Consider the following 24,764-nt stretch of genomic DNA (forward strand, 5'->3'; position numbering starts at 1 on the left):
GTCTTCTAGATTCAGTTGGGTTAAGAGTGTGAAAAGGACTGTATAAGGGGCACTTTTATGGTACAAAGAGGTATTAGAGGAGAACAGTGAGATTTTTACTTACTTTGTAGCTTTAAGAATTAGCTGTGAAGAAGCCTTTGGAAGTGATCATTTTTTCACTTTCAGTATTACTGGAGTATAGTTGCTTTACTGGGAGTGATCATTTTAATTTTTTATGGGGGCTGCTTACCACATCTATACATTGCCTAGACTGCACATTAGTTTTTGCTGGTTTTGTGCTCTCTCTCTTGTTAATCTTTCCAAGTCAACTATTCTCAGTGTTGTGCATAAGTATAATTCTGGTATCTGGATATGAGAAAGTAGTCTAGTATTGGTGCTAATCTTCAGGTATTTTTACATAATTGGTTGAAATCTCCTTCTATGGTTACACTGGAATAACTTTTGGTCATTTTAAAAAGTATAGTTCTACAGTTAGAAAGTTTGGGGTTCACATTTCTACTTTGCCACTTAACTAGTTGTTAGACCTTCACTTCACTTCTCTGTGCCTGGCGGCTAGTAACTCTGTACCTATTAAAAAATAACTGCCCATCATTCCTCAGCTTAGCACCTGGCAACTTCCATTCTACTTTCTTTATCTATGAATTTGAGTACTCTAGGGTCTTCATATAAGTAGAATCATAAAATATTTGTCCTTTTGTGTCTAGCTTATTTAATTTTAGCATAATACCTTCAGGGTTCATCTATGTTGTAACGTCTCAGAATTTCATTCCTTTTTAAGGCTGAATAATATTCCTTAAGATCTTGATGCTGGGAAAGATTGAAGGCAAAAGGTAAAGGGGGCAGCAGAGGGTGAGATGGTTAGAGAGCATCACTGACTCAGTGGACGTGAATTTTAGCAAACTCCAGGAGACAGTGGAGGATAGAGGAGCCTGGTGTGCTGCAGTCCATGGGATTGCAGAGTCTTGCATACGACTTAGCAGCTGAACAATAGCAACAACTGTTTATTTTCTTTTGTGACTATTCATTCCCACCAGCAATGTACCCATTTTTAAATTGGGTTATTTGTTTTGTTGTCATTGAGTGATACGAGTTCTTTTTACTGGATATTAATCCTGTATCAGATATATGATTTACAAATACTTTCTCCCATTTTTTGAGTTATTTTTTACTCAGTTGATAATGTCCTTTGGTGCACAAAATTTTGATGAGATCCAGTTTACTATTTGCTGTTTTTGGTGTCATATTCAAGAAATTGTTGTCAACTCTGTCATGAAGCTCTTACCTCCAGTGTTTCCTTCTAAGAGTTTTTCAATTTTAGTTCTTATTTTTAGGTCTTTGATCCATTTTGAGTTAATTTTTGTATATGCTCTAAGGTAAGGGTACAGTTTTATTCTTTGGCATGTGGATATCCAGTTTTTCCAGAACCATTTGTTGAAAAGACAGTCCTGTCTCCACTGAGTGGTCTTGATCCTTGTTGATAATCATTTGATCATATATGCAAAGGTTTATTTTGGAGCCTGTATTCTGTTCTATTGGTTTTTTATGTCTGTGTTTACGCTCATACCACACTGTTTCAGTAACTGGGGCTTTGTAATAAATTTTGAAGTCAGTAAGTGTAAGTCCTCTGACTTTTTCATTTTCAAGATTGTTTTGACTATTTGGGATCCCTTGAGATGACATATGAGTTTTAGGTTGTGTTTTTCTTTTCATATCCTTTTTTTATATTGGGCCAAACAATATAAAACTAAACTGAATGGGATTCTGTTACTATAATACTGCAGCTGGTCCTTGTCATAGAAAATTTTAATTTCACCCAGCTCCTTGGATCATGTTATTTCTCTTTACAGTATTAGAAGCAGGGTTAGTCTGGATAACTTTTGCTCTTATAAATGAATTTATTTGCTGTGGTTGGAGCATTTTGTTTATTGTTAAAAGTTTAGTTAGAATTTATTTTATTTTATTTATTTTTGGCTGCGCTGGATCTTTGTTGCTGCATGTGGGCTTTCTCTAGTTGGGGTGAGCAGGGGCTATTCTTTATTGAGGTGAACAGACTTCTCATTGTGGTGGTTTGTCTTGTGGCAGAGCACAGCCTCTAGGGCACACAGGCTTCAGTAGTCGTGGTATATGCCTTTAGTTGCCTGCAGCTTGTGGAATCTTCCTGGACCATGGATCAAATCCGTGTCCCTTGCATTGGCAGGCAGATTTCTGTCTACTGTGCTACCAGCGAAGTCCAGCGGTGGCTTTTCTTTTTGCAGAGCGTGTTCTCTGGGACACTTGGCCTGGGCTTCAGTAGTTGCAGTTCACCAGCTCTAGACTGTGGGCTCAGTGGTTGTGGCACATGCGCTTAGTTGCCCCTCAGCATGTGGGATTTTTCCAGACCGGGGATAGAACTGTGTCCCATGAACTGGCAAGTGAATTCTTAACCACTGGACCACCACGGAAGTCCTCAAATTAAAAAAAAAAAATCAAGACACACAGTGAGAAGTTTCTCATCACTTCTCACCTGCCTAGTTTTAAACATCATCATTGTTATTCCTTTTCTGTCATTTCAGAATTTTCTATGTATATGCAAGCATATGTGAATTTCTTTTTAGTTTTTCTTTTTACACAAAAGATAGCTTTCTACATTTTTTTCATTTAATAATATAGGAGATTCTTTTCAAATCTATGTATAGAGAATTTGCTTATTCTTTAAATGAAAATTTTGAGGGTGAAAATCTTTTCATGGATATCAGAACTTTGTTGGGAAAGAATATTCAAGTTTATGGCTGTGTACCTTTCCTATTGTCTACAAGTCTTGCTCTTTAATAACTTTCATTGCTATTATTCTCTTAGTCAGCATTGAATAAACATAATTTGAGTACTGGTATGTTATTAAACTTAATTTAGGGGTGCTGATTACCTAGTTTATAAAGTCTGTTTTGTTTTTTCATCTGTAGTCTTAAGTCTCAAATTTTATCAGAAAACCCAAGTCTCCAATAAGTGATACAGGGTTATTTTTCTAGTTCCTAGAGTATATAGACCCCAGGTGGTTTTTCTCTATCCTCCACTAGTTTGGTCTAGAAAAAAATGATAAAAAAGGAAACTTGGATCTCTTTACCCATGTGTCAGCGCTCTGTTTACTTTGTAACCACTTAAATCTGCTGGTTGTGGGCAACTGAAAAAGCCTGGCTATTCATATATTTATATGAACATTCATGGTATTAGGTACTTATTGTATGTCTACTATGTAAAAGACATACACATAAGTGTTCTATAGCAAGTAAAGATTAACTATAAAACTTCAGTCCTCAAGAAGATACATAGTCCAGAAGAGAAGACATGTATTAAAAGAACTACAATATTAGATACAGTGTGTTTATAAATTAAGTGACCAAACATATTAGGAAACAACATATCAGCATCTTTTACAACTTGGTTCAGAGTGTGATTTAAGCTTACCAAATCCTGAAAATTCTTCCTTCAAAAACCTCTCTTTATTCCATCTATCTGTATCTGTCCTAACTTGCGTTGTTTTAGTTTTAGCTGTTGTAATTGCTTGCCCCTGTCACCTTAGATGTGTCTCTCTTGTTTTTGGTCACGTCTTGTGGCTTGCTACATCTTAGTTCCCAAGTCAGGGATTGAACTAAGGCTCATGGCAGTGAAAATGCCAGGTCCTAATCGTTGGACCACCAGGGAATTCCCTTGGATACGTTTTTTTAATAATAACTAACATTACTGGGCTTTTTTATGTGCAAGTACTGTTTTAAGCACTTCACATTAACTTGTTTAATCCTAACAGTACCTCCATTTTTACAATTAAAAAACTGAGGCACAAAGAGGTTAAGTGATTTCCCTAAGGTCACAGACTTAATAAATAAAAGAGCTGGGATACAGAATCAGGAAGTTTTGACTGTTTGGCTCAGATTGTTTAGCATTATACCATACTATGTGTATGTGTGTGTTACATTCATGTTTATCATTGTTTTGGTGATTGTACAGTATCTCGTTGTATGGATATACTTTAGTTTGTACCCAGCCTATCCCCACCGAGCAATAGATGTTTCTAGTGTGTGAGTGTATTGTCATAATCAGGATTCCAGTGAAACATCTTACATACATTTTAGTGTATCTGTAGGTAAAACTTCTAGAAATACAATTATTGGACCAAAGGGCATGCACATTGAAAAATTTGTCAGATAGTAAATTATCCTCCTGTAATTTGTACCTGTTTACATTCATACCAGCAGGTTGTGAAAGTTTCTAAAACAACTCAGTTTAAATCTAAATTTGAGGGAAACAATGTGGTTGGATAGTGATGAGTACTGTCTTCAAGTGTCTCTGTATCTTGTTAGCATTTCTTTTCTTAAAAGCATTTATCTCTGGATTTGATTATTGGCCATCTAACTGTAGCCAGTTGTTGGGAAGAGTAGTACACAGTTGAACAGAAAATTTTACTTGTTCAAAGTGGCCTTCAAACCAATCAGTTGTCAAACATGGGACTTCCCTTCGGGTCCAGTGGTTAAGAATCTGCCTGCCAATGAAAAAGACACGGGTTCGATCCCTGGTCCTCAAACTGAGATTCCACATGCCGCAGGGCAACTGCTGAGCCCGTATTCTAGCACCCTCAAGCTGCAGCTACGAAGCCCACATGCCTTAACTACTGAAGCCTGTGCTCTGCAACAAGAGAAGCTTCACTGCAATGAGAAGCCCACACACCGCAGCCCATATGCTACAGCAAAGACCCAGCACAGCCAAAAATTAAAAAAAAAAAAAAATTGTTAATCTAAACCTTTTAAAACTTTGGTAAGTTGATTTGTCACCACAGTCTCTTAAGATCAGGACAGCCTCAATAAGAATGAGCATGTATAGTTCCCAGTTGACTGCTTTCATGGAAACTCCTTACTGGAGTCCCTATTAAACTCCCAGTGGGCAGAGGCAGAGAGCCAAACTCTGCTAAATTGCTGTTTTCAGGGAATGGGGATGTTAAGACGAATAAGACCAAATGCTTTATACTACTCAGATTTCCTTTCTAACTAGTTTTCCTGCTCATTGGTAAGTTATTTGTCTTCTTCCTCATTCCCATTTCTCTGTTTTTAGAGTTAAGGTGATTTGTTTTATTCAGTAGATTTAAATTTTGTTTAGTGAACTTAGAACTTATAAGTAGGCCTTCGCTTGCCCAGAGTAGGGTGTTATCTTGGGTGGTACCATGACCCCACATTCTGGGCCTACGGGCAGGAGTAAAATGAAACAAACTTAGTGTTCATACACATCCTTTACGGGAGTGACAGGAAATCTGATTAATTCAACGGCGTGTGTGCTGAGTCGCTTCAGTCCTATCTGACTCTTTTCGACCCTATGGACTGTAGCCTGCCAGGCTCCTGTGTCCATGGGATTCTCCAGATGTATTCAAAGTTACCATCTCCTTTGAAGTGGAAAGAGTATTGGAGACTGTTTCCATTAATTATTGGTGATGGTGATGTCTTGCTTCATTTCTACTTAGGAAATCTGTATTTTATTTCGAAGGACTGAGTAATTGTCTTCTGGGCCTATTAATATCTGTTCTATTAAGTTTTGGATTACTGTGATATTTCCTTCTGTTGACTGATCAAAGATTTAGATCCACTGCTGATCTTTGTCTTCCTTATTGCTTGACTCTGGTTTTTGGAAATGAAGAGGAAAAGAAATTAGGATCTCCAGATGTCTTATCATCAGTACTACCTGTTTATGCTGCTGCTGCTAAGTCGCTTCAGTCGTGTCTGACTCTGTGCAACCCCATAGATGGCAGCCCACCAGGCTCCCCTGTCCCTGGGATTCTCAAAGCAAGAACACTGGAGTGGCTTGCCATTTCCTTCTCCAATGCATGAAAGTGAAAAGTGAAAGTGAAGTCGCTCAGTCGTGTCCGACCCTTCGAGACCCCATGGACTTCAGCCCATCAGGCTCCTCTGTCCATGGGATTTTCCAGGCAAGAGTACTGGAGTGGGGTGCCATTGCCTTCTCCTACCTGTTTATAGTGAAGTCTAAATGAAGACAACCGTGAATGGGTCTCTAATATTAAAATGTTGAAAGCTTAACAGTTTTTATATTTGGGGAAAATTTTATTTTAAAAATTTTCTTTCATCTCAGCTTTATAAGAAATATTTTTATGAAGGAGAGAGGATTTCTCTTCCATTTACTAAAATTGATCACTTTTTCTTCACTTTCATATTTTGGATAAAATTAGGCTAGAGCCACTTTTGAGACTTCGCTTGGAAAGAGATAATATCAATAAAGAGAAAGTGTTAGTGTGCATCAGAGTAAACTCCGTAGAGAGGAGAATTTTGCCTTATTCACTATTGTAGCTCTTGCACCTAAACTAGTGCCTGCCATATAATATGTAATTAATTTGTTGAGTGAATAGGAAGTAGAAAACTATATTGTGATACCTCATAGTTGGCATTCTTTGTACCATTTAAGATGAATAAACTAGTTACATGTGTCAACTTGGATAAATGTCAAGGACTTTCCTGGTGGTTCCCTGGCTAAGACTCCTCACTCCCAGCCAGGGGCCCAGGTTTGATCCCTGGTCCAGGAAGTAGATCCCCCATGTTATGGCTTCCCAGGTAGCTCAGAGGTAAAGAATCTGCCTGCCAGTGTAGGAGATGCGGATTCGAGCCCTGGCCTGGGAAGTCGCCCTGGAGGAGGAACTGGCAGCCCACTTGCGTGTTCTCGCCTGGAGAAGTCTGTGGGCAGGGGAGCCCAACGGGCCACAGGCCTTGGGGCACAAAGGAGCAGACATGGCTGAGGGACCGAGCATGGGCACACACCAGCTAAGATGAGGAAGCCAGTTACCTGTATTAACCGGGATAATATCAGAAGTACTTTTAAAGAAAAAATTAAGTTGCAAAGTGATATACATATGTATATGATATAATACCATAAAACTTAAACTTGAAAAATGATGCAATATTTTTTATATAGATACAGCTGAACACATAAAGCAAAAGTACTAAAAAAAAAAAAAAAAAAAAAGGACAGTGATAACCGAAACTCATTGTGGTGATTACTTTGGGGAAAGGAAGAGAAAAATAGGATTGAAACAGTTACTCAGAGAGCTTCAGTTTTATTTGTAGTATTATATCTCTTAAAATAGTTGATAAGTAAATGGTTGTTATATTATTCTCTACACTTTTTGGTACAGTTGAAATGTTTAATAGTCAAATGAGAAGTTACAGATCAGAAGTCAGCAAACAAAGGGCAAGTAGGCCAGAATCTGCTTGTTGCTTGTGTTTTGTCCATCCCATGAGCTAAGAATTATGATTGCTTCTTATAGTTTTAAATGGTTGGAAAAAATGAAAAGAAGGATCTTCCCTTGTGATCCAGTGGTTAAGAATCCGCCTGTCGAAGCAGGGGACAACGTGTTCAATCCCTGGTCACAGGAGACTCTACATGCCGTGGGGCAGCTGAGCCTGCGCACCACAACTGCCGAAGCCCTAGAGTCCTAGAGCCTGTGCCCTGCAACAAGACAAGCCCCGTTTGCTGCAGCTAAGAAGAGCAGCAATGAAGACCAGTGCAGTCAAACAAAAAATCAAAAGAAGGATATTTCATGATATTTCAATTTCGTGTGAAAATTACACAAAATTCTGATTTAGCATTTATAAATAATTTAATTGGAGATAACCACACTCATTCTTTACATGTTGTCAGTGGCTGCTTTCATACTGCTATAATATCAAAGGTAATTGTCACAACAAAGATAAGACTCTGAAAGCTTAAAATATTTATCTGAGCCTCTACAGAAAAAGGCCAATCTGTAGTATAAATGAATTCTGGTCCTAGAATAATGGTGATATAACTGAGCAGATGAGAAGCTATTTGGTGAATACTTGTAATAAGTTGGACGTAGTTTTTCCCAGATTGTGTTTTTTAAAAGAACATTTTAATCAAAAGTCAGAGAGATACTGATTTTCATGGAAGTTTAAAAGTGGTTGCCCAATAGAATTTCATCTTGTTGAGTAAGTCTAAATCTAATATAGATGCCCAGGGTGTTGGTGGAGGGAACCCTTTGTTGTTGTTGAGGACAACAAAGTCCTCAGAGTCTTTGCCTGACTCTGTCGTGACCACATGGACTGCAGCCCACCAGGCTCCTCTGTCCATGGGATTTCCCAGGCAAGAATACTGGAATGAGTTGCCATTTCCTTCTCCATATTTGACAGAAAATACTAATAGCTCTGTGATTTGGGATTGGTGTTTTGGTAGTTTCAGCAGAGCAGCAGCCTTTTTTTTTTTTTTTAAGTTTGAGTGCATCTGATTCTTTTTTAAAAGTTATTTATTTTTTGGTTGTTCTGGGTCTTCCTTGCTGTAGGCGGGCTTTCTCTGTGAGTGGGGGCTACTCTTCATTGAGGTACACAGGCTTCTCATTGTGGTGGCTTTTCTTGTTGCGGAGCACAAGCTCTAGGCAGACAGGATTCAGTAGTCATGGCATGCGGGCTCAGTAGTTGTGGTGCATGGGCTTTAGTTGCTCCTCAAGGCATTTGGAGTCTTCCTGGACCAGGGAGGTAGATTCTTATCTATTGTACCACCAGGGAAGTCTCAAGCAGCAGCATTTTAAAGGAATGTGGTCTTTGAGTATGCGGACATAGAAAGTTACTAAACTAGGGGCATCTTTTTTGGTAATCCTTTTTACTTTTAGGTGTATTAAACTTTGGCCAAGTATTTAGTTTGGGGACCCCTAACGTACACAGCAGAAGTGGTGATTTGAATCCATTACAACATAGTTGGTGTTTCTTAAAGACATAGTACTGGGTGCCTATAGAACAAACTTTTCCTGTGCAGATGCTTTCACTTCAGAGCAACATGATACAATTTTGATTATTTGGAGCAAAGTAAGTGAAGAGGAACTCAAAAGCCTCTTGATGAAAGTGAAAATGGAGAGTGAAAAAGTTGGCTGAAAGCTCAACATTCAGAAAACGAAGATCATGGCATCCGGTCCCATCGCTTCATGGGAAATAGATGGGGAAACAGTGGAAACAGTGTCAGACTTTATTTTTGGGGGCTCCAAAATCACTGCAGATGGTGACTGCAGCCATGAAATTAAAAGACGCTTACTCCTTGGAAGGAAAGTTATGACCAACCTAGATAGCATATTCAAAAGCAGAGACATTACTTTGCCAACAAAGGTCCACCTAGTCAAGGCTATGGTTTTTCCAGTGGTCATGTATAGATGTGAGAGTTGGACTGTGAAGAAGGCTGAGCGCCGAAGAATTGATGCTTTTGAACTGTGGTGTTGGAGAAGACTCTTGAGAGTCCCTTGGACTGCAAGGAGATCCAACCAGTCCATTCTGAAGGAGATCAGCCCTGGGATTTCTTTGGAGGCAATGATGCTGAAGCTGAAACTCCAGTACTTTGGCCACCTCATGCGAAGAGCTGACTCATTGGAAAAGACTCTGATGCTGGGAGGGATTGGGGGCAGGAGGAGAAGGGGACGACAGAGGATGAGATGGCTGGATGGCATCACCGACTCGATGGACGTGAGTCTGGGTGAACTCTGGGAGTTGGTGATGGACAGGGAGGCCTGGCCTGCTGCGATTCATGGGGTCACAAAGAGTCGGACACGACTGAGCGACTGAACTGAACTGAATGACTTATTTGGGGTTTCCCCAGTGGCTCAATGGTAAAGAGTCTGCCTGCCAAGCAGGAGATGTGAGTTTGATCCCTGTGTCAGGAAGATCCCCTGGAGGAAGAAATGACAACCCACTCCCATTTTCTTGCCTGGGAAATCCCATGGACAGAGGAGCCTGGCGAGCTACAGTCCACAGGGTTGCAAAGAGTCAGAACACAACTGAGCAACTAAACCACCACCACAATCACTTACGTAGTTCACAGTATTTCCCTGGGAAACACTAATCTTTCCCTTGTACTCAATTGGATAGTCTGAGACATTTAGCACTGAAAATCAAGTAATCATATTTGAGGAAACTGTTTCATCACATTCTCCTGGCATTATGTAGTACTATTCTGCTCTCATCGTATTAGAAGAAACAGAAAGGGCAAAATCAGATGATCTGAGTGCTCTTCATCTCTTTTTCCTTTTAAAAAGTGTTTTAAGCTATATATATTGTTTTAGTTTTCAAAGTCATAGCTACGGTATTTTTTAATTAACTGGAAATATTTGGTTAAGGAATTTTTCTTTTCTAAGAAACCCTTCAAACAGGGATCTTAATACAGTTGTCTTGGATTATGAAAAGCAATGAAGCATTAAATATCTAGTCTGATGACATTTTTTTCTCAAATTTATGGATGTACAAATAGAATATAGAAAGATCTTTTAAACTGTAGTTAATATTTTAGTCAGTACTAGGAATTGCTTTCTTGATCTGAAAATTTTCTCATCCACTCTCAGGCTTAGAAGCTGTTTAGTTTTTATGATCCCACCTACTTTCCTTTTTGTTTCAGATTATCCCCTTTATTTGCCCTACTTGTTGGAGTAAAGAATCCAGTTCTTGTTTGAGTGGGGTTTTTGCTTGGGGATAGGCAATTGTCTTGCTATTAGGAGCCATTCTGTTTCATACCTAATCTCATGCAGATGTCTTTAGTGCTACGTAGAGATTTTTCTTGTTAGAGGAGTTTTTGAAGAGCCATTCTTAACTGCGTCAAAGGTATGAAAGTCTCAGTGAAAGATATATATGACCCTAATGCCAGATGTGATTATCAATCTTAGAAAGCTTTATAGGTTTAAAAAAAAAAAAAGAATGAGTAATTGGAGCTGTGTGGCCAAAGGAAGGATTTGAATACTGTGTTCTTGCCTGGAGAGTCCCAGGGACGGGGGAGCCTGGTGGGCTGCTGTCTTTGGGGTTGCACAGAGTTGGACACGACTGAAGTGACGCAGCAGCAGCAGCATATATCTTAAAATCAAGAATAAATCATTACATCATCAAGTATTTAGGGACTCCTTTCCCTGCACCTCAGACGTCTTGGTTCTATACCCTTTGTACTTGATTTCTAGTAGCATTGAAGCAAGGAAATGCTGTCACGCTTCTTGCCTATCAGTTTTATTTTGTCGTGTTTTTGGTAAACTTTGTTGTGTTTTTTGTTTGTTTGTTTGGTTTTTTAACCTGAGATACAGTATACATACAGAACATGTTTTATAAGGTCACCACCTAAATAAGAGATATAGAAGATTACCTCTACCCAGCAGCCTTTTTCATGCTTCCTCCTAGTTATCCTTCCCTTCTCCTAAAGGTATTTGATAGAATTCTTAACTTTTCTTATTTCCTTTGTCAGTATTTATGTTAAATTGCAAGGTTAAGATTGTTGGTAATAATAGCCACAGACCTCCTTGAGGGTAAAATCATGTGGATGGCGTTCGCTCTAATGTAGTGGTTCTTAACTGGGAAGGATTTTGCCCTCTACAGGACATTTGGGCTCTGCATGGGAACATTTTTGGTTCTCAAAACCGGGGGTGTTGATGCTACTGGCATCTGCGATGTAGAGGCCAGAGTAAGCATCCTGCAGTGCACAGGACAGAGTCCTACAATGAAGAATTATCTGGCCCCAAGTGCCAGTAATACTGAGGTGGTTAATTTTAATGTTGAAAATACAGAGAACATATTTTGAAGATACTTAAAATTTAATAAAACAGACTTCTCTGAAGCTCAAATGGTAAAGAATCTGCCTGTGATACAGGAGACCAGAGTTCAATCCCTGGGTTGGGAAGTTCCTCTGGAGAAGGGAATGGCAATCCACTCCTGGATTCTTGCCTGGAGAATTGCATGGACAGAGAAGTCTGGCGGGCAACAGTCTGTGGGGTCACAAAGAGTCAGACACGACCGAGCAACTAACGCACATAACACATATAACATAAAATTTAATAAAAGGAAAGTTTATTTTAAATTCGACAGTCACACATTTACCATTTACCACTTTTTTCTTTCAAGATCTTTCCTTTTATATTGGCTTCCATTTTTCTGGTTAGTGTAATACAAGATGGTTATCCTGAAATTGTAGTATCTTGGTGCCTCATAAGTGTACCAAGATTGTCACAGATTGAAGTGAATTCTGAACTCGCCCAACCAGGACAGTAGGCTAGATTCCAAAGTGATTTCTCCATCTCTGATAATTAAATGGATAGTTAGATCTAGTTTTCTAGTATAGTCTGTTGAGCATAGGAATTCAGTGTGGTAATTATTAAAGTGTAGGATAGATTTTGAAAGTTTATGGAAGTCATTGTGTAGCTACAATAATTTATTTTACCTTAGATTGTTCCTGGTTGGAGACTCTTTAAAGTCAGAGATTGAGTAGAACATGAGCATGTAGAATGTAGCTTGGTGTGTGTGTTGTGTATATGTACATATACATATGTGAGTGAGTGAGTGAAAGTCACTCAGTGTGTCCGATTGTTTGTGACCCCATGGACTATACAGTCCATGGAATTCTCCAGGCCAGAATACTGGAGTGGGTAGGGTAGCTCCTCCCTTCAGGGGATCTTCCCAACCCAGGGATCGAACCCAGGTCTCCCACATTGCAGGCCTGTCTGAGCCACCAGGGAAGCCCTACATACACATAATGGGCATTGTTTGTGACTTAGTGATAAAGTTAAGAGCAGTCTTTGCAACAGAAGTGGAATATGAGAAGCTTAATGTAGAGTAAAATATCTGAAACTCTAAGCAAAGGTGTTCATAGACTAGGAGCTTTACCCATTGAAAGCTAGAGACACTAGTGGATATCTAGTAACAGAAAAAAGCCAGATGAAAAAGAATCCAAGTGCTTAGAAAATCTATGACAAAATGTTGATTTGACTACTAAAAGGCGACTTTCCTCTCTTTCTGCAGCGACACTTAGCTGATGACAGGTGTTAGCACATTAGGATGTTTGGGTTGAATTTTGGTTTGTTTTTTATTTTGGCCATGCCACGCCGCATGCTGAATCTTATTTCCCTGACCAGGGACCAAATCCATGCCCCCTGCAGTGGAATTTTAACCATTAGACTACCAGGGAAGTCCCTTGAGTTGAATTTTTATATGTATGAACATTAGTGATTTGTCTGAAAAGAACTTGGTGCCCCAACAAAGATACAGGGAAGGAACAAATAGGAGAGAATGAAAATAGCAGTCAAGTATTAAGAAATGAGATGTTCTTAGGCATGGTCACTAGGAATCACTAGCAAGCTGCTGATAGAAGGATTAGAATAAGTTAGGGATTCGAGACTGTAGTTACTTTGTGGATCCCTGCTTTGTCTTTTGCTTTGTCTTTTGAAAGAGAAGGTTCCAAAACATTCTTTTATAAGTATTAAATACTTAATGCTCTAGGTGATTTTCCTGTTTCTTTTTCCTCTGGATAGTGAAAGTCCCTAGTGTCCTTGGGAAGGTAAACCACCCTCGTAGAAAAGACTGGCTTAGGAACATTTTATGTCTCATGAGAGGTAAAATGGTTGATATAATTTACTTCTTTTATATGGTGATTTAAAAGGGCTTCCCCAGTGGCTCAGTGGTAAAGAATTTGCCTGCATTGGAGATACCAGTTCGATTCCTGGGTTGGGAAGATCCCCTGAAGGAGGAAATGGCAACTCCAGTATTCTTGCCTGAAAAATTCTATGGACAGAGGAGCCTGGTGGGCTACAGTCCATGGGGTCGTAAAAAGTCAGACACAACTGAGTGATAAGCATGCATATGGTGATTAAGTCATTGAGAGTAGGGTATAGCAGTAATTTAAAAATTATTTTTAATACTTGAACAATAGAAGGCTTTTGGCCTTTCTTCTTTAAAAAAAAGTCTCTCAAACTTTTTTTTTGGGCTGCACCATGGCTTGTGGGATCTTAGTTCCCTGACCAGGAATTAAATTCAGGCCCTGGCAGTCAAAGTGCCAAGGCCTAACCCACCAGGGAATTCCCTCTACAATAATTTTATTTCCTATAAGTCCAGGAGTGAACACATTAAGGAATATTACTTTGTGGGGGGCGGGGGGAGGGGGGGAGACAATACTCCTTAATTTAAATACTATCTCAGAACAGGAAGCCTTGTTCTTATTTCCTCTGTTCCTGTATCAGACCCAGTCCATATTCTACTTTATAAGGCAGTGTACTTAGTTTTTATTTGACTTTCACCCAGTTTTTAATAAATACATTCTCCCAATTAGTGGTAGATACTTCAGTATCAATCAGTCACTAATTTATAACTCTCAAATATTGAAGACTGATTTTTTCCCCCTGTTCAAATAGGCATTATTCTGTTTTACCTACTGAGCACAAATCATCTGTTTTTAGAGACTCAATACATTATTTTGGAATTAATTCCCAATTTGTGCATCAAGCTTGGGATAGCAAAATCATTTTCTTTGCAGTACTGTTGATTGCATGCTGTATTATTTCTAAATATGTAGAGAACTCCCATCTCCTCAGAACTAACTTTTGATTAGTTGAACTTTTCTACACTTAATTTAAAAAATGGGAGCTTATTGATCATATGCATAGGGTTCTGCTGTTCTTTGATCTGTTTGTTGTTGTAATGGTGATTTTGAAATGTCATGAGCTGATTTTTCCAAATAGAATAGACTCACTGGAAATGGAACTATACAGAGTTTGCAGGAGAGGACTAACCCCTGGATACTTTAGCTTGGCTTTTTGTTTTTGATACCAATAAATAACTTGTGAATTCTATATAAAATAACCTTAGATATAGGTTAAGATTTTTAAGTTTTTTAAATTTTATTTTTTAACTTTAGTAGTGGTTCCTACTTTAATGCACTTGTTCTCTGAGCTCAAAGACATATATTAAAAACTGGCACAAAAACTTTAGCAAACTACTTATAAAATTTGTGAAGTGCAAAGATGGGGTAACTGTGTGGTTTTTGTGAATTCGTTTCTGATATTGCTGCGAACCAATTCTGATATTGGTTCTATGAAGTTCATTTTTGTCTTTTAGGAGTACCTTCAAGAAGACTTTTAGTTATTATTTATTTGAATCCTGTTTCCTGAGTCCAGAAAGATAATCACCTCTTTCCTCATAATGATTACCCTTTATGATTTGACCCTCCCAGACCTATCAGATCTCTTTCACATATCTAGATTGTATATGCTTATTAGCCTTTCTCGAGAAGTCTTGCATGAAATCTTCTAGGAGTAGAAATTATAAGTGCTTGTAAAAGAGTTTGTATTTGTTACTTCAGTTGTATTTGATTGATTCTTCCTTTAGTGCAGGGAATGGATGGCACAGCAAGCGCAGTGAACTGGGCTCTTGAGTTTTGGCCAAGAAATAGCCAAGTCATCATGCTGTAGTGGATCAAGTGTGGGCATTGGAGCCAGCATCTACTGAATGAGTTAGCTGGATGAGTGACTTCATTCAAATTTATTAATTTTACCAAATTAGTTTCCATATCTATAAAACGGGAAAAGGATCTCACTCTACTGGGTTATTGTGTGGATTATCTAAATATTCAGTGTATTAAATGCTCAGTGAATGTTAAATCTTTTCTTTTTTTTAAAGAATTTTATATTCTTCAGAGCATCACAACTTGAATAACATTTGCCAAGGAGTATTGTGCTAAGTTTACAATTTTCAGCTCATACAATGAAATACTTTTGGTTTTGGATGATGATGATTTAGTTGAAAAGAGCAGGGTCACTAGCTACCATATAGTTTTTTTTGTTTGTTTTTTTTTAATTTGGGTACGTCCAGTTTTAAATCTTAGTTGTGGGATGCAGAGTCTTCAGTCTTCGTTGCAGCATGAAGGATCTTTAGTTGTGGCATGCATGCTTTTAATTGTGGCATGTGAGACCAAGTTCCCTGACCAGGGATCGAACTCGCACCACCCCCTCCACTCCCCCCCACCCCCGCCTCCCCCCAACCCCGAATTGGGAACACAGAGTGTTAGCCTTTTCATACTGTTCATGGGGTTCATGGAGAAAGATTGAAGGCGGGAGGAGAAGGGGAAGACAGAGGATGAGATGGTTGGATGGCATCACCGACTTGATGGACATGAGTTTGAGTAAGCTCCAGGAGTTGGTGAAGGACAGGGAAGCCTGGCGTGCTGCAGTCCATGGGGTCACAAAGAGTCGGACACGACTGAGCGACTGAACTGAGTGTTAGCCACTGGACCACCAGGGAAGTTGCTACCATGTAGTTTTTTTTTTTTTTTAACCATGTAATTCTTAACTTTTGAGGATCTTGAAGAAAAATACCTGTTGGTTTGAGCATCTCTGGTATCTCTGGACTACTAATCAGTTTAATATAAAGACAGGCATTGTAGTAAGCATAGTATACTGTCTTAGCCTGTATAATGTTGGAAAGTTAATTCTTTGCTAATGGAGTCACAAACAGCTAGCCAAACAGGACTCGACACAGCACAGCAGCAGTGGTAATCACTCCTGACAGCTTAACTGTATCGTAAGCCTTTTATATTATCTTAAAGACTGATAAAAATTGACCAGTGTTTAAATGCAATCAAATGTGTGGGCTTAAATGGGTACGCTCTCTGAGTGATTGTTAAAAGATAGACAGTCTTTCCTACCCTGATTAAACATGGAGCTAGTGAACTTCAGTTTGCAATTCATAGTTGGTCTCTGGTGGAAATGTGTTGAGTAAGAGGAAAATTGATTATATTCGTTGCCCTATTTATCACAGACATCATATTTTCCTTTATCTCCTAAAATGATGGTGTTCTAGACCTGGAGACCTCTGATGGACTCCTATTAAGTACAACTTACTGTGACTGAGATGGTACAGCGTCAGCCACTCGAAGCTTAGCTTGATTTAGATGTAGGGTTTTCCTTTATAGTTTGTGGATTATTGAATGCCTTATACCAGCGGTCAATATTACCTACTTCAGGTTTAGTTCAGTCAGTATTCCTTTTCTGAAAATTGAAGGTAATATTAGGTTGTTCAGGACTTTTATTTACAAATTAATATCTTTGGGTAGAGTGTTGATTATTTTTCTCTATATTCTCTAGACTCTAGAAGCTTTAATATTTGGACAAAGCAAAGGTTTTGTGAGAGATTTTGGTGGACTAACCACAGTTATGATTTGAGTTTCAGAGACCCAAATGAGGCAGGTACTTGGGTGATAAATTGATATCAGTTGAAAAGTAAGAAAATCTCTCCCCTGCTCCCATTATTCGTTGTTAACTGTTTATAAAGAATTTATTTCCTGAAACAAAGATCTGAAAGTAAATGTCCTTCAGCCAATAGATCTCCAAAACAATTATCACTGCTTTAGCTCTTCCTTGGTTTGCTTGGGTTTCTTCCCTGCCACTTTCTGACCCCTAATCAGTACTTTTGGGAAATAAAAACTCCTTATAAAGTGATTGGGGAGATTTGTTCGAAAACGGGAAAAGAAATGTTCATTAGGAGAAACTGTTGTAAAATATACAATACAAGGACTTAGCCATTTTTTATAGAGTTTGTGTATACTGTTATGACTCCTTCAGTGTGAAACCTTGCTATATGATTTTTGTTAAATGTGAATTCAACTGTTCTGAGTGGTGGTAGTTGATAGGGGTAAATACCTGTGAGACAACTTCAGGAAAAAAATCTTCAGTGAGTACATCTACAGTCTTATCAGTGTCTTTTTCCTAGCACTAGCAATAAGGGATAAAGAAAAGGAGCTTCATTGGCAATATTTCTTTGTTTTTGTAATTTGGAATATGTTTTGGTGTTGATGCTTTGATTTCCTGTCTTGGATGTTGGCTTTGGAAACTAAACAGTTAAAGCATCATGATTTGAGAGGAAACTAGCTCTCATGAATGAAGGCAGAGTTTGGCACTAGGCCAGAATAATGGGGGTGATAGTTAGGGTGGGGAGACTGACTGACTTTTGTACCACAAATGACTTTTAAAAATTAAGAGATAATCCATGTCCTGAGGTTACAAACCGGCTACAACTGGTTTTTCTCCCCCCCCCGCTCCTGCCCCCGCTAGGCATCATGGGTAAAAGTAAGCATCCCCCTGTTTCTTTTGTTTAATATAACAGTACGCCATGTGATTGGCAGGGCAGTGCCCGCTTGGAAACCGGGTTTGTGCAGGTCTCTCAAGGGGGCTGGCACGTATGGGGCCGCCCCTGTGCTATAGAAAGAGCTTCTCTTACGATAGAAGAGAGAAAGGGAACCTCTCCCCCCTCCCCCCAAAACAAAACAAAAACCTAAACCCATCTCTTATTCCTTTTTTCCCTCCTTTTTCTGTTTCCCCCCCTTTCTTGTCTCCAGCTTTCCTGGCAGCTAGAGGAGGGAGCAGAAAAATGTATACCTGTAAGTACATTTAACTGTCTTGCCCCAGCCCCCTTCTTTCTTTTTCTAAAAGCAGAAACTGAATTCTTCACAACCTTTTCCTCACTATATGTAGAAGGTTAGATATGCTGAGGTTTCTGATGGAATTGAAGTAATAAATACCATTGCTTTTAAAAAATTTGTTGCGGAATAATTGTTCTCATACAAAGCCCCTTTTGATTTGGATTCTCAACCCCTCTGCTTCATCTTTTTGCTTTTTGTAATGGTTTCTGGATTCTAGTTTTCTTTGAGCTGAAGCTGTGAGAGGAATGTTATGTTAAGGTCTTCTTTTTCTTTTTTAAAATTTCTTTTGTCTATAGCAGTGATGGTTCTAGCTCCCCCTTACCCTCACTACCCACCCGCCCCCCCCCTTCCATGTCAGCTCCAACCCTGCTCTGTGAATGGAGTCGACCAGCTGACTGAGTGCTGGCATCATGCCAGGGGCTGCGAAGCAATGAGAATGTGCGCGCGCTCGCGTGTGTAAGTGTATACAGAACACAAAGGGAAAGGCCTGCAGTCTAGGAAATCACGGACTATTATATAAGGAAGTCTGCGTCATCTCTGCTTATTTGGGCTAATGGACCAGGAAAAGGGGAAGGCTTAGAGCAAGAAAAATACCCTTTTGATATAAATACACACTTTTTTCCTAGCCATCCTTATTTTTTTAAAAAGATACTTTTGTTGTGGCACAATGAGAGCTTCTCTGTCCAGGTGGTAGTGACCATGTTCCTAGTGAGGTGTAGCTCTTGGGACTTGAAGCAGTTTGTTCTGACTCTTCTTGTCCCAGTGCAGAGGTATGTGTGTGTGAGGAAGAGGGGTGACTGGAGGAGAAGTGCCTCCTGAATTAACAGCTGTAATTTGTTAGATACTTTTTTCGAAACTGTTTCAAATCATTCAGGATTGCCAAGAGTATGGGGTGGAGGGGAGGTGCTCTTAAGGAGAAGCAAAAGGCCGTGTCACAGAGCAAATTATATATTAGCTTTTCCTTTGAATCCGCCCCCCATATTTTCTTTATTTCTTGTTGTTGTTTTATTTAGTACATTATAAAAATGCAGTAGTCTCCCCCTGCCATCTGCTGCAGTTAGGGTTGTTCAAAGAGAAGGTCAAATAGTTCTTGAAAGGGAGAAAAAAGGAAAGATCTAAGCTTCCAGATATTGCAAGTGTTACAGTTTTGGAATTCAGTTGGCATGATTGTATCTTTCATTGGTCATTAAGAGCTCATTTAGAAATTATATTTCAACTTACCACTGTTCCTTTTTTCTTAATTTCTCTTTATGTGCTTCTTAGATGTGTTACATATATATGAACAGCTCTTGTGTTAAATGGAAATGTGAAATAAAGTATATTAGTGAATAAAAGAATGTCATACTGGGACTTCCCTGGTGGTCCAGTGGCTAAGGCTTCACACTAGCAACGCAGGGGGCCTTGGTTCTGTCACTGGTCAGGGAACTAGATCCCGCATGCTGCAGTCAAGACCTGGTCCAGCCAGTCATTTTATGTAAGTTTATTTTTGCTCCTGCCTATTTGGAATGATAGTGCTGATGTGCAGTAAGTAGATAAGGAGAGTTTGGAGTGAGAGAACTTTTGAACTAGTTTATCCTGTAATAGGGGCTCCTCAGGTGGGTCAGTGGATAAAGAATCCTCCTGCCATGCAGGAAATGTGGATTCAGTCCCTGAGTGGGGAAGGTCTTCTGGAAGAGGGCATGTCGACCCTCGTCCAGTATCCAGTATTCTTAGCTGGGGACTCCCATGCACAGATGAGCCTAGGGGGCTATAGTCCTTAGGGTCGCAAAGAGTTGGACACGACATCCTATAATAAGGTTTGTCTTGTTGCAGTCTAGAGGAAACTGCTTAATTCAGTCTTTTTGATTCTTTTTAAAATTTTATTTATTTTTGGCTGTGCTGCGTCATTGTTGCTGCGCATGGGCTTTCTCTAGTTGCAGCAAGCGGGGGCTGCTTTCTAGTTGCAGTTTGTGGGCTTCTCATCTCACTGACTTCTCTTCTGGAGCTCAGGCTCTAGAGTGTGCGGGCTTCAGTAGTCACAGCCTGCGGGTTTAGTTGCACTATGGCATGCGGAATCTTCCTGGACCAGGGAGCGAATCCACGTCCCCTGCGTTGGCAGGTGGATTCTTAACCTCTGACCACCAGACAGTTTGGAGTCTTTTGATTCTTTGTATTATAGCTCATGAATTTGTGTCCTTGCCAAGTTTTCACAAGCAACAATATTTTAGTATACTGTGTATATTTTTCTCTTTGATACGTAAGTTTTGGTGCAAGTGTTAGGAGGTGCATATGAATTTGTACTTTGAGGGTTGCTGGTTGGGACTTAGCAGAGTGGCTAGCCTGCTTATTCCCTAGTCTGTCCTCAGTTATTTCCCCACCACAAGTAGCTGAGGTCTACTCTTCCAAATGTCTATTTTGAATTAAGAGAGATTCCCCCCCACCCCCACTGTTAGTTGAATACTAGAAGACAAAATAGCAACAGAGACCAGCCTAGCTCAAACATAGAGGCTTGAGAAAGATTCATTCAGAGTTGTGGGATTCCCTAGTTCTTAGAGGTAATAATTGCGTTTTTGAGTTAATATTATCCTCTTACACTATTACTTTGTAATCCCCTCCATGGGAACCAGCCATTTTACAGGTGTGTAAATATAATATTGTTTTAATTCTATGTGATGCTTGCTTATTAGACTGATAGGTTTCATAGAATATCTTTTTGCAGTCTTTAACTTGTAACTTTTCTCTTTTGTACTGGGAAGCAGATTAGTAGGGATAATGTTATGGTTAGATAGTTATATAATCAGTGTTCAGTTCAGTTGCTCAGTCGTGTCCGACTCTTTGTGACCCCATGAATCGCAGCAGGCCAGGCCTCCCTGTCCATCACCAACTCCCAGAGTTCACCCAGACTCACATCCATCGAGTCAGTGATGCCATCCAGCCATCTCATCCTCTGCCGTCCCCTTCTCCTCCTGCCCCCAATCTCTCCCAGCATCAGAGTCTTTTCCAATGAGTCAGCTCTTCGCATGAGGTGGCCAAAGTACTGGAGTTTCAGCTTTAGCAATCATTCTTCCAAAGAAATCCCAGGGTTGATCTCCTTCAGAATGGACTGGTTGGATCTCCTTGCAGTCCAAGGGACTCTCAAGAGTCTTCTCCAACACCACAGTTCAAAAGCATCAATTCTTCGGCGCTCAGCCTTCTTCACAGTCCAACTCTCACATCCATACATGACCACTGGAAAAACCATAGCCTTGACTAGACGGACCTTTGTTGGCAAAGTAATGTCTCTGCTTTTGAATATGCCATCTAGGTTGGTCATAAATTTCCTTCCAAAGAGTAAGCGTCTTTTAATTTCATGGCTGCAGTCACCATCTGCAGTGCTTTTGGAGCCCAAAAAAATAAAGTCTGACACTGTTTCCCCATCTATTTCCCATGAAGTGATGGGACCAGATGCCATGATCTTCGTTTTCTGAATGTTGAGCTTTAAGCCAGCTTTTTCACTCTCCACTTTCTCTTTCATCAAGAGGCTTTTGAGTTCCTCTTCACTTTCTGCCATAAGGGTGGTGTCATCTGCATATCTGAGGTTATTGATATTTCTCCCGGCAATCTTGATTCCAGCTTGTGCTTCTTTCAGTCCAGCATTTCTCATGATGTACTCTGCATAGAAGTTAAATAAACAGGGTGACAACATACAGCCTTGACATACTCCTATAATCAATGAGGCATAAGTTAACAGATTCTATTAAAGGAAAGATTTTTTTCTTAATTCCCAAAGGCTCTAGTTACTATTTAGGAGTGACTGAAGAGTAGTTTTGAAGAGTGTGTAAAATATGCCTTTTGACCACCTCTTGTCTCCTTCATTTTAACTTTTTAAATGTCTGTCAGCCTCTCTTTGGTATATATCAGAACTTTTAAACTGATTTACTATAATTCTTTATAATATATTTTTATAAAATATATTAGTATAAAATAATATATTTGGGCTGATTTATTATAAGATGACAGTGGGAGAGGGCTGCTTACCTCCTATTCATCAGTTTTGTTTTTAGGCAGGACATCGTAATCTGTCACATTCAAACGTAGGAGTCTTTATGGTCCTTGGTGTATATTGTTAGACCTAACAGTGTATCATCTAAGACTAGGTCATGTAGGCTCTTCATTCAAGGATGTGAGTCAAGGTTTGTGTACTAAACTCAACAGGTAAACAATGACAGCGTGTCTGCTTTTATTTAGAATTACTGTCTTAACAGTTTGGAAAGATAGAATAGTTTGATGATTAGAAGCATGGGCTTGCAGTAAGAGAGACCTCAAACACAGGTCTTATATATTTACAGACTAAGGCTTAGCTATTTACAGACTAAGACCTTGAAAAGTTACTTAGCTGTCTTTGTTTTCTCTTGTGTAAAAGGAGAATTACTTAAATTATTAAAGCCCTCCTTTAAAGGATTTAAATGAGATAATGCATTGTAAAGCACTTAGCACTGGTGCTAAATCGCTTCAGTCGTGTCCGACTCTGTGCGACCCCATAGACAGCAGCCCGCCAGGCTCCCCGTCCCTGGGATTCTCCAGGCAAGAACACTGGAGTGGGTTGCCATTTCCTTCTCCAGTGCATGAAAGTGAAAAGTGAAAGTGAAGTCGATCAGTTGTGTAGCCTACCAGGCTCCTGCGTCCCTGGGATTCTCCATCAAGAACACTTGAGTGGGTTGCCATTTCCTTCTCCAGTGCATGAAAGTGCTTAGCAAATAATAAGAGCTCAGTGAATGTTAGCAGCTGTTACTAATATTCCTTTCTATTGGTTTTGGGTATACTGTTTTCAGTGTTCCTATTAGTTTCTTTAGCCAGTCAGTAACTACCTCTTTTTAAACTTTTGGCATCTTTTGTGTTACACTGGGTTGATTAACCTATATGTTGGAAGAGCCTAGATCAGAAGTCAGTCAGAAACTACAGCTACTGCCTGTTTTTATAAATCAGGTTTTATTAGAACACAGTTACACACTTTTGCTTACAGCAGCAGAGTTGAGAAGTTAGCCCACAGAGTCTAAAATATTTATTATCTGGCCCTTTACAGAAAAAGTTTTCAGACTTCTAGATCAAGAGTCTGTTGTTTTTGTTTTTTCCTGGAAAAGTGAGCTAGAAAGCAAGTTCTGGAAATCAAAAGGGAAGTAATTAAAATAGGCTAGAAGAATTAATCATCTTAGGTTTTTAGGAATGAGATTTTGTAGTGTGAGGAATAGTGGGAAGAGGTCCATTGACGTAGCTGATATGAGTTAGGTGAAGGAAAGTACCATTTGGAGTTGGTTAAGCAATAACAGTACTTTCATGGTCTGTCAGGGCATTTCATAGTAGTGGGTAATAAGGGAAGTACAAAGAAAGAAGAGAGGTTTGCTGCCAAGGAGTTTGCATTAAACCTGAAAAATAGTATGAATTAATAGGTTACCTATTAAAGTAATGGGTTAGTTAGAGTAGGCCAAGAGTTTTCAAAGTGTGGTCTGCAGACTCCTGGAGATCCCTGAGACCCTTACAGGGAGTCTCATGATGAAAACTGTTTCACAGTAATACAGAGGCATTATTTTGCCTTTTTCCCTTTGTTGACATTTGCACTGATGATCCAGAAGCAGTGGTGAGTGAAACTGCTGTGATGCCTTAGTATGATGAATCAACACGTTGGCACTAAACTGTACTCTAGTAGTCATTCTTCATTGCCATGCAGTTTAAATTTGCAGATTTTTTAAAAAAAATCTTGTTTCACTTAAGAATGTTCTTGATAGCAATGTTTTTGAAGCAATAAAAATAAATTTTATTTAATCATGACTTTTCAGAACATGGGTTTCAAATATTTTGTGTGATTAAGTGAGAAATCCTTATAAAGCACTTTTGCTACATATTGAGGTACAGTGGTTACCTCAAGGAATAGTGCAATCAGGTTGCAAGCTACCTAGCTGCTTTCTTCATAGAACATTGTTTTTACTTGTTAATTGATCCAGGACTTCCCTGGTAGTCCAGTGGTGAAAGCGTCTCCCAATTCAGGAGGCACGGGTTCAATCTCTGCTTGGGGAATTAAGATTCCCCATGCCACATGGCCTGGCCTAAAAAAGTTTTAAAAAAAGAAAAGAATAATCTGTGAACTATGCTCTTTAGATTTAGGTTTTTGGCAGACATATTCTTGAAATTTTTCAAGGAAAGCACCTAACTGTATTTGTGCCTCATGATAAAATTCAAGTAAAAATTAAACCATGAGTTTGACAGTGTCTAGGACTTAAATACTTTTCTGATGAGAGTGGTTGTGGTATGGACAAATGTGATTAAAAAAAAAATATATATATATATATATATATATATAAAATAATGAACTGTATTGGCATTTGAAATTTACCTCTCGATGACCAGAATGACCTCTGCTGCTGCTGCTGCTAAGTCACTTCAGTTGTGTCCGACCCTGTGCGACCCCATAGACCTCTAGTGGATCAGAATCTTTCAGATGATCAATACATGATGTAAAAATACCCTGCTTGGGTAAAAGATCCATTCAGAGTATAAGACAGTGGATTTTAAAATAA

The 24,764-nt window shown here is 39.3% G+C and overlaps 1 protein-coding gene across 4 annotated transcripts in view; it reads left to right on the forward strand.

Annotated features, from left to right (window-relative positions):
- GATAD2B (GATA zinc finger domain containing 2B) overlaps positions 1 to 24,764 on the forward strand; it is an 83,739-nt gene that overhangs the window by 10,534 nt on the left and 48,441 nt on the right. Inside the window, exon 2 of one of the 4 annotated variants that reach the window (XM_061405233.1) lies at positions 18,151 to 18,192. The exons of the other annotated variants lie outside the window; for them this stretch is intronic. The gene's annotated coding sequence lies outside the window, so the exon portion shown is untranslated. The remainder of the gene's footprint in view (positions 1 to 18,150; positions 18,193 to 24,764) is intronic. 4 annotated transcript variants of the gene reach the window in all.

Source organism: Bos javanicus, chromosome 3 (assembly GCF_032452875.1).
Source record: "Bos javanicus breed banteng chromosome 3, ARS-OSU_banteng_1.0, whole genome shotgun sequence".
In the NCBI taxonomy this organism is placed as follows: domain Eukaryota; kingdom Metazoa; phylum Chordata; class Mammalia; order Artiodactyla; family Bovidae; genus Bos; species Bos javanicus.